The sequence below is a fragment of the Nesoenas mayeri genome, assembly GCF_963082525.1.
Source record: "Nesoenas mayeri genome assembly, chromosome: 5".
Lineage (NCBI taxonomy): Eukaryota > Metazoa > Chordata > Aves > Columbiformes > Columbidae > Nesoenas > Nesoenas mayeri.
The window spans coordinates 61401202-61409986 of NC_137548.1; positions in this window are offsets into that span (position 1 = coordinate 61401202).

Genomic DNA, 8785 nt, shown 5'->3' on the forward strand with positions numbered 1-8785 from the left:
ATATTCAGGAGCTCTCATTAGTTTTATCAGGGTATAGAAATGTGCTTCCTATTTATGTTTCTGGTTTTTCCCTAGTTCTGGCTGGGACTAAAGAGAAAGTGCTAAAATGCCCTTTGAGCCCCTTCTTGCCAGATTTACCAGAGATCTCAGGGGGAAAACCTTTGTCCTTATTCTTCCAGCCTCTGTAGTCAGAGGAACTCTGGATAACTTCAGTAACTATAGTAACTTTTGGGTGCTTACCTGGTTTTCTTATAAAATATATACTTTCTGCATTTGCACACTTATTTCAATTCCCCCAACTGTATTGTTTTTTTTAAAAAATACCTGCAGTTATCCTGACCAGTGTGCTGTCTTGATTCAAAGTATATATTAAATATTCTGAGTTTAAGAATTCATTATTGCATTATTATTAATAATATTGAGTTCTGACATGTAGTATTTTGCTTTTGAAAAGTCTTTAGAAATATATTTTGTTTGGACTCTAGATACACTTATTTTGCTGGTAGTGTAGCAGGTGTTTTTCTTAACCATTTTTTTTAAGGAGAAAACCTACGTTTAGAGGAAATGAGCACTCGATTATTTAAATTTCCTGAGATTAGAGGAAGAACACTTTGCCAAACAATGCCTCTTCACTTCAAAACCTCTCTCCATAAATTATGCTAGGAGATCTTATTAAAAGTCTGTAAAAATTTCCTATTAAAAATGGTTGATTGCAGTCCAGACCATCACAGCTTTTGTGCTTTCAGTGAAATACCACAGCTGTCGCAAAGAAATATATTGTGAGACAAAAGGTTTTGTTTCCTTAGTCATAAATTATTTTTGTGATATCTGAAGTAAGATAAAACTTTCACTTAAGTTTGAGTGAAGGAAGATTCTAGTGATAACTTGTTCAAAAATCTATAAAAAGAATATAAGAATGTAGATTGAGATAACAAATTAGAATCAGACTTCCTTTTTGTTTAAGGAAAGCAATTATTTCTGAAGCCAGTGAAGATTATAACCAGGGATAATAGCATAACTTTGCAAAGCACGGTGCCTTTATCTCAGTAGAACCTGAAGTTTAAGCTTTCAAGTCTGACCTTTGAGAACTATACAATAGAAACCTTTAGAATTGGCTAGTTTTTAAACCAAAGTTAAATAGTATGTAGTCTGTCTACTCATTATACTTACAAAAATATATAGACCATTTTTTGAGATTTTAAAGAAGTATTAAACAAATTGGCTTTGGCCATATTTGTGTTTTCTCTTGGCAAATAAGTTTTCTGCTAAGGAATTCTGCAGAAACAGCAGCTTTTTAGAGGAAGAAGGGCTGTGTGTACACTGAATAGGCTGTGAAGTATTTGCTGTCGGGACTAGATTCTATGTTCACCCAATCAAGGATATTCCACATATGACCTGTATATGTAATGAAAATATTAAGGTACAGTGTATATACTAAAGCTTATTTTCTGAAATCAGTTGCCAAAGAATTTTGAATGAAAGATAAATTTGGATATTCACCATTTGCTCATTCATCATTGCTTCATGTATAAAGGTCAAATTTCTCAACCTCCTCCCCTGCTCGTTATAGAGATTACCGAATAAAGATAGTACAGGTGCTAGAACTCAGAGTGTGAGAGACATTTGGGCTTATTTATGGAAAAATTAATATGCTTTTTCTAACTATCAATATTTATAATATTAATATATAATACTTATAACTAAGCCAGTTCTCTTTACCCGATGCCATCACAAGAGTTTACTGGGATTTCTTTATACGTATATTTAAATCAGGAGTGTACAAAACAAAACTGCAAGATGGTCTTCTCTTCTGCTGTGTAATTCAGAGAAATGGAGTATGCAGCCTTGATCTTTTAATAAGATCCATTACTGTAGCCCCATGTCTTTTTTTCCTTCTGACTCATTTTTCTTATAAATCAAAGTCCATCTTCCTAGTGCTTTTTTTATGGCAACATGTGCTATCCATTCTTCAGGTCAAACTTACTCAGACTGAGAGAACTATGAAGATAAATATCTGTAGTATAAGGTCTAAAGCAAAATAATCAACCTTTGGGAATGATTTCCATTGTGAGGATGAAGATAGATACTTCACATCCCATATACTTGCGGCAGGGACAAGGTGAGTCACATATTTGTGGTGGCAAGATCCAGGAGCTGATGCACACTGGTGTTGATGAGGTGCCTCGCACTGCTCCAGCCATTGCTGAGGGGTGTGCATAGCAGTTTTGGGGTTGTGGGGCAGCACCTAAAACCTCTGGAGTCCTCTGTACCCTGGTAGGATCCAACTTGGTTTTCTCACTCATGCTGAATGGTCTTTTACGAGTAATCCCACTGATGTCAGGGAGACTTTTCTGTAATAAAATGCCGTCTGACAAGAATATGGTTATCAGAATCTGGCCATGCTTGTACTAATTCCATTTTAATGAATACTTAAATGGAGTTGTTATTAAAAAAGTCTATTTCCTAATATTCAATAAATCAAAACTATAAAATCAGTTTGCCTGTTGTTGCCACTCTAGTCAAAGCCAGTTTCTCTTGTATTGAAAAGAGTAGTACATACTGTCTCCATTCAGGAGGGATTAATTGTAATGCTTTTATCTGCTTCATAAGATTTATTTCTAATAATGAAAGTAAAGAAAAATAGGCGAGGTTTAAATATATATTATTTTTTACTACAGCACCCTATATTCATGAGATTTTTCACAAACACAGAATTCGCTTAACCTAAGAAGCAGCTTGTTTCATGAATGAGCAACTTCAAAACAGCATTTTAAAAAGCTTTATTCGTTTCTCTGATCATATCCATTTAATTTTACAAGATGGAACCCTGGGCACTATGTGATAATGCAGAGATACCTATTAGAGCCCACTAAGATTAGTAGGCCAGTCATCTCATGAGGATTATTGGAACAGCAGTGTGATGTGATTCACCTGGCCTGAGTCCCCACTGTTGTGAAACAAAGTTGGACTCACTTTATGGAAAATGATTTGGATTTGAGGTGGTTTCTCCCTACACATGGAAGAGGACTGATCTGCTTACCTTCCATGGTGATATTGACACAAAGAAGTGGGAAGTATGTTTGTGATGCTATTTGACTTTGTTGCACATTAACAAAATATAAATAAAAAGCAGTGAAGGGAGGGCAAAAAATAAATGGAGTTCATTTAAGTCAAAGATAAAGCTTCTGTTGTATTGAGAGCCCGGCAGAAAATTTCTAACAGAGTATTATTTCCTTGGAATTTGCTAAACCTTTGAAATGCAAACGTTTCCCCAGGGTGGGCAGTGTTCAGTTCCCTTCTAGACAACAGGCAGGTTTGCTGATTTTCTACCGTTATGCATGTTGAGTTTCCAGAGTCTCTAGATTTGCTGCAGCCCACTAGACACCCTGATGTGGGGCCAAGGATGCCAACTCCTCCATTACTCTGCAGCAGCCTACCAGGCTGTTTTTACAAATTATCTATTTTCTCCAACCATAAATATTGCTCCTAAAAGGTATACTGAAATGAAGATAATACGACTTTTCAGTAATAGGTCTTCTAATGTCAGCCATTCTGTTTAAACTGTTCAATTTTCAACAGAATTAAAGATCTACACAGTATATTCTACCTCCTGCAGACTGCAGTTGTTAAAAGAAAATAAATCACTTAAACAGGGTCATGAGCAACAAAGGCCAATGTGGGTTCAAAGTTTACAGGTCTCTGCATTTATCAGGTAGAAATATGCTACATTTCACTATTTCATAAAATATCCTTTTATGAAAAAGCCATCAATCTTTGTATGGCCTACTAAAACTGATTTCTCAAATGAAAGAAATGAATGATGACACCAAATCAAGAAATCGTTTATGAGTTTATATTTTTGCAAGACCACCATGACTTTCACATACGTTTTCAATTTTGGTAAGGATGTGATTATCATGTGGATATGTTTTACTCCCACCATCTGTACTAAGGGATCTGTCAGAACTGTGTACCCTTTCCTGGGCAGTTCAAGATTTGCTCAGATTTTTTCATTAATCTATAGTGGTTTTTATCCAGTGATAGTTATCATTTCTGTACATTATCTACAGATTTTCTGGGGTTTATATAGACATACATATATATATATGAACACAGATGTCATATGCAAGTTCACATTTAAACTAAAACTGCATCTAAATGACTTAGTTATATCTCAAAGATTTTTAACATTTCTATAGAATAATTTTTGTGTGATTTCTGTCACACACTCTACAAAACACCATCTTAATTACAGATTATTTTTCTGATATTTACCTACCATTGCCACACTACTAACAGGGATCACCAAGCTCTTTGACCAACTGGGCAATTTAGATACCTAAAAATAATATTGTGTATTCATGCTTCAGGTATTGTAGAACAACAATACACTGGTTTGGGGCAAGAATAATATGAGAAATTACTTTATTTCTCATCTAGTAATGGCAAGCAATACAACAGCCAGCATGCTGCACTGTTATAAGGAAAAGTGATTTCTGTTCTGGTAAATGGTGTGGTCTCCTTTTGTGTCTACGCAAAGCAAATAGGCTTGGCTTTTCCTGGTCTCCAGTGAAAACAGGCACAAAAAAACTCAGTATGGTTTATTAAGAATAAGTCTCGTAAGAAGAAGAATGTATGGGGAAGTTCATCTCAACTTCTGAGAAAGAACTTGGCGCTTGAGTTTTTAAGAGGACCATTTTTTGCTCCTTTTGCTATGGAGTTCATTTTGAAAAAAATACCATTCTTGCACTGTTTTTTAGGAAATTCATTTTTTGCAGTTTATTTAGGAATTATCTTTTTAAACTACTTTTGATTCAGTGATGAAAATACAAAGTTGAAGAATGTCCCCTGCTTCCTTTGTAGCTGAGAAGTTAGATGTTTAGTCAAAGAATAGGTGCTGTCTAAATATGCATTCAGTCCTGTCAACCTTCTCTTTTCCCTCCTAGGACAAAGAAATAAAAAAAAAAGGAGAAAGATGAAAAGAATGGAGTTTAGTTATGATTTTGGGGAAGAACCTTTTGCCAAGTCACACAGAATAAGTGCTTAATGTGGAGCTAGCATTACGAGAACAGAAGCCTTGCTGCGCTACAGCTAGCATTACTGTCTTGCAGCTTTTATTGTAGTTACAGGGTCTTGCGTGGCAATTTAAACAGCCTACTCGTGTATGAGCATGCTATGAAATACATCTTGTGACACCACCAAAGACTCTGGAAAACCTTACATGCAGGGAAAACATAAACATCTTTCAATGAGTACTTCACATTACAAACCAAACTTCTTCCCAAACCAAAATCTATCTTGTCTGAGTGGACTGAAAGGTAAACAAAACTTCCTATTCATCTGGTGATGGTCTTAGAGAAGAAGTTGCTGTTAGACCAGGCAAAGTAGGAAGCTCTGGATTTTATTTTTTTAAATGTATCTCAGATGAATTGTACTTACTTGAAATTTGGAGGCTTTTCCATGTGCTCCTCAAAGCATCCTGGAAAAAAAAAATGTCACAGAATTCTGTAACAATTCCCTCAGGTGCCAAAGTGATGTCCCCAAATCCACAGAGTGAGTCATGAGAGTTCAGTGTGCTTTGCCTTGACCTCTCTGTACTGTCCTCTGTGGTTCTTGCAGTCAAGAGCCTGTGGCTTGTTCACACATCAAAAACATCCAAAGTAGCTGGAATAATCTGAGGCCGTGTGCAAGAAGTGTAGAGAGCTCATAACCCTCTTTGAGAAGTTGTTCATCACTTAATGGATTCTCTACCTGAAGAAAAGCAGATCAAGAACTCGGCAGCTTAAGGTGTCAAAAAGGCACTTTCCATTTTAAGTAGAATGGAAGTGTTATCTTAAAAGTGCCTTAGAAGCACTTTCCATCCCTTTGAGCTGTATAAAATCTGTGGAAACCCTGTTAAATGCCCGAGACATGGCAATATTTTTCAAATGACTAAGATAGTTAGATTCCATTCCGGTGACCATCTACACTGCAAACAGTGTGTGTAATCTTAAATTCAAAGAGAAAGTCTCTAAAGAAAACTTTATTAATGCTTTCTGCAAATGCCTGCAGTTTTCCAGTGCAGGAGCATGGTCGCACAGGACTGTGTCATACCATGTCAGGTAGTTTGTTGGGGGATGATTTGGAGGGTGATGGATGGAACTCCAGAATAGGCTGTCAGAAGAAGTTGTGCAGGGAAGGCAGGAAAAAGGAGTGGAAAGGTTCTTCCTTGTCTTTTCTCAGCCACTGTTTGACATGCTGTGAAATGTGGACATAATTTCCTTCTCTGATAAAACACTGGATGTTTTTATAATCTGTCATTGATTACCAGATCATAATGATAAGAGATCTGTAGCTGATCCATGGAATCACGCCATTTATATGGAGTTTTCAAATATAATTTTGTTAAAGTGTGAAAGATGTTTTGTGAGAAGCATTGAGATATATCTATTCCAAAGCAAGTGGGAAACTCATCTTTACAATGTCTTAAATTCCTCTTCCGATCCTAGTAAAGGCAAGGGTTCCACTAGTTAATTATGTCTCTTACACTTTAGTTTCATTAAAACACAGTTATAATACAGAGTAAGTACAGAGTGCCTGTTTTCTCTGCATCTTTCATTACTTAATATGCATTTGCTGAACACCCTCTTACTCAACAGTTCTCTAAGTGGTATAGTCCTTTTTGTGACTCCTTATCAAGAAGTCTTTTGAGACTCTAATAATTTCTCTGTGGCTCTGACTCTCTGTGAGAAAAGGTCCCATAAGATGTCTTGAAGGAAAGGTTTTGAAGGAAGGTACCAGAAGTACAGCAGGCTGCTGTTGTGTAAAAGTCTCACAAGAGAGCAGAGGTATCTCTAAAACAGCACAGCTTTCCAGTTCTGAAGAATCCGTCTCATGAGGAGCTACACTGCAATCGTTACTCTCTCTTGCTGTTTAATTCTAAGAGCACAGTGATATGTGATGTGTATTTGTCTTGCTCTGTCCTCCAGGACATGCTAATGTGCTGCTGAGTTAGAAATACTTTCTTTAAAAGTACTCAAATGCTGGCAAGCTATTTTTTTCAGGGTAGATGCAACCTGAGAACATCTTTTCTTAGGGAAGGGAAAGGTTCAGAAACTTCTTAACCATTTAAATGCACTGCTAGTTTTTGTAATTGAACTTCTGTCTTTAAAGTTGCAGTATATAATTATCTATGAGCTGTGTATTTATGTATAATCATAATTTTTTCTTTCTTTTCTGCTGAGTCACCTTTTTCTGATAAATCTCAGTTTTTAAGAGCTGTATATTAGCTGTAGGTGCTACTCTTCATGTTACTTTTTTTGTTGTATTTAATTTTACTATATTCTGTCGTCCTTCTTGCTTGAGAAATACCTTCAGGGAGCTGTGTGAACTTGACACTTGCTGGGTGCAAGCTTCTGTCTACCACCATGTCACCACAGCAAGGTCTAAACTTATTGAAAATGCAAGAGTTTTAGATAACTATTTCAATGTGATACCTCTAATCAGACAGTATTTTATAGTTAATTCTTCAGTTAACTTCTCCACAATCCCTTCTCAGTACTGATGAGAACTTAGAAACCTGTAATGTTTTACAACTCTGCTGGATTTAACGGTATTTCATTTCTTGAATCTCCTGTGAAGAATTCCATATGACAAAGCTCCCAGTACCCTCAAAACAGAGTAACTTGCTCTACTTTTCTAAGATAATTCTAAAAATCGTATCCTAAAATTAATATAATTAAGGCCTGTAAGAGCCTTGCAGCCAGGCTTTAATAAGGCTACACAGTGAATCTCTAGGAACAGAAGTATGAACTTGGATCCTAAAGAAAGAAATGCTCCATGTTCATATACTGAGGATGAGATTCATATTCTCTGTTTAGTACAGATGTCTGCATGTGATCCAGTTGGAGAAATACAGTTCATGAAGAGAAACAGATACCAGGGTCAAGTCATTTGACTCATTTTAGTTGTCCACCCAAGAATGTCTACCTTACCTTCAGCTTGGTGAAGGGGCAGGTTGACTAACGTTTACTGAAGGGTGATGCATGCCATAAAAAACGTGCAGGTTAGTTTTTAGTGCAAATCACCAGGAAAACTATCTGCTTAAAGCGTAATTATATGGCTGTGCATGTTTGGTCATCTGATGGTCTTGAACAAAAGTAGTCAGTTATGTTGCCATGTGTGTTAGTTTTCAAAGTGTTGTGTGAAGACTGACAGAGATCACATTTCCTTTTTCGCTGCTTGATCCAGCCCAGAGCCTCTAGAGGTGACGGATCTCTGCAGAACCTCACTGGAGCAGATCACCAAACAGTGCAGGATTTCAAGAGCTAATGGACTTGTATTACTACAATATTCTTGTCATGAAGGTGATGGGGTTTGTGTTGTGGTTTCATGTATCAGTGTGGTTTTATGTCTAGAATCTGAGCCCTGTTGGTAAGCTTGATACAAAAAGAGACTTCTTTAGTTCTTAGAGATGAGTTGTTTCCAAGTGATAGGCTTCTGAGCGTACAGATTCATATATGCTTTAGTGAAAAGTCTACATGTTCATATATGCAGAACAGCTGGAGTCCAACACTTGCACCTGGAGGGAGGCTCTGCTGTTACCGAGGTCTCCAAATCTGAGAAACACCTGTGAGAAGCATCATAAAATTTATCAGAGCTCAATCACAAAGCAGATGGGTTAGTCCAAGAGAGTGACACCTCTAACCAGCTACAACCCTTGGCCAGTCACAGCTGGGTGCTGCTGTTGGCGAAGCTGCATTTTGCTCTGAGGACAGGGTGTGAGCTCTCTGCTTGCTGTTGTGTC